We start from the raw sequence: 2,514 nt of genomic DNA on the forward strand, positions 1-2,514 counted from the left end.
TATTTAATGTGAGATCAAAGGCTACACATCCTAACTCTGTTGTTTCTCAAACTTCCCTGGTAATAAGAATCAACTGGGATGCTTGTTAAAAACTTAGCTATTTTAGTTCTTCTCTTAGATATTCTCATTTAGTGTGTCTGGAATAGGACCCAGGAATCTGTACTTAAATAATACAGGTCATTCTCAGCAATGTTTGGGAAACACTACTTCAGGAATATAGGGGCTTATAAAGAATTCAATAATGGATGTACAAACAATAGCCTTAAGACATTAAGAAGACACTAAATCATATGCCTCATTTTCTGTTGAAGAGGAAAAGGATAGTTTAACCACATTATTTAAATATTTCTATTAATAATGGGCTGTTTAAAGGGGTAGGTTTAAGTAGATGTAAGATTCACTTCCCTGTTACTGATCATTCCTTGACAAATTGGCTACTAAGACTAAATAGCATGTAGGAAACCATCCTCAATGGAGACAAATGGTGGGGACTGTGAATGACATGATTTGCATTAAGCTTGAAATCTTCATAGATAGCATTCTTCATCATCATCATAACCAAGCAGAGAGCAAGTACCTGTAAGGAATATATTGTTTTATTATCTTATGTTCTTATTATTTTATTGGGTTTCCATAGACATTCAGTGGTTAGATATGACTATTTAGATATGACTCAATGAATCATGATCCAGAAAAGTTTACAATTTCATTTTAATCCACAGTTTAAAAAGTTACTGTTAACATCAACACAAGTGAAATAGCAAATGTTACTGAGTTATTTTTTCAGAGTGAAAGTGATTGAGCCATTTCTATCATAACATTCTGGATGAAGTGGATTTTTAGGTTGAAATGAGCTTTATGTGTATTACTATGGAATTACTAAAGACATCTTTAAGAAATTTTCACCCTCTTTCAATGAAGATTTTAGCCCCTAATTACTGACATCTCTCAATTCCAAATCCTGCTGTCCTTCTGAGAGCTTCAGTATCCATGTGGATGACCTGCCCATCCAATGACTCAGGCTTTCAGTTCCTTGTTTTCACTGTCAGTGTGACTTTTATCTTTAAGTCTCTTCAGTTATCCTATTCCATGGCTGCATGTTGGATCTTGTTATAACCCCAAGTTTCTTCTAAAGTATTGAATTTAACCATTCCACTCCATAATGTCTAAGTTTTATGCCTCTTGTTATTCCATTTACTTTTTTCTACCACACAGTTTCTGGAAGAAGTGGGAACTTCTGATCCTTTGTCTCTTCCACTTACCCTCTAAATGAGTCTGCTTTTGTCTTCATAGCCTTCCCAGCCCAACTGAGATGAGCTGTCAATATACTTCTTTGTCTTGCCCCCCTAGTTCTTCTATTATGTTTTCTAAAAAGCCTTGATGGATAAATCTAATTAGACAAATCTTAGATCAACACAGTTCCACAATTTGTGAAAAGCAAACAAACCTAAAGACAGGTGCCACTAAATATTCATGATCTCCAAAATCAACTTGTCCCTCAACAGGGCCCAGCAGCACTTTTAGAAATCATTATTTGCCTCCCTCTATTGCTTTCTACAGTGCTGCTTTCAAGACTTCTACCTCGGATCTTCTCTTCTCTCCCATTATCAAGAGACAATCTTGTTTCTAACTTCAATGAGAAAATATAAGCCATCATAAAGGAACTCTGTCAAGTACCACCTTTCAACTGCGATAATTCTTCCTCCTATGATTAATCTCTCTTTCCTGTGACGTGGTGCACTATTAGTCTCTTCTCAGAGATTTCATCTCTCTCTTTTCACTTCAATCTCTCCATATTGATTAGTTTTCCTAGTTCAAATATTTCTCATATTAAAAAAAAAAAAACTACATACAAATCTTCTCTCCCCCTCAGAGCCCCTTTACCTCAAAATATATTTCTTCTCTGACTTATGGTTAAAGTTATTTATTTGACAAGTTGTTCACTCGACTGTCTCTACATCTCAACTCTATTTATACTTGAGCCACAATAACTTGGCTTCTGTTTCTGGACTCTGTTGAATTGGTTGTTACCAAGTTCACAGATCTTTGTCTTTGTTATTAAATCTAATGAAAAGTTTTTACTTTACATTTTACTTGATTTTTCAAGAACATTGTATATACAGACCATAAATTCCTTCGAAATATTCTCCTTTCTAGGCTTTTGAAATCATATTCTTCTTACTTTTCTATTGCTCCTCTTTATCTTTTTTGAAGATTTTTTTAATGACCAGTTAAATTTGGATGTCCTCTGTTCTCACTTATTGGTTTTTACTTTTCTTACCTAATACATTATTTAATGTTGTAGTTTCTATAGCGTCTACATATTAAAGGACTCTCAACCCACATCTTATCCCTATCCCTCTGTTAAGCTTTAGTCCTATATAACCAATTTTTTCTGTGTATGACACACTTGGTCATAGCCACCAATTGTTAGAATTCTCATCCAAACCACAGTCATGCCTCACTCAGATCACTAAAACAGCCTCATGGCCTCTAGACTTGGCTATCTCTCAT

Source organism: Galeopterus variegatus, unplaced genomic scaffold, assembly GCF_000696425.1.
Source record: "Galeopterus variegatus unplaced genomic scaffold, G_variegatus-3.0.2 Scaffold5440, whole genome shotgun sequence".
Taxonomy (NCBI): Eukaryota; Metazoa; Chordata; class Mammalia; order Dermoptera; family Cynocephalidae; genus Galeopterus; species Galeopterus variegatus.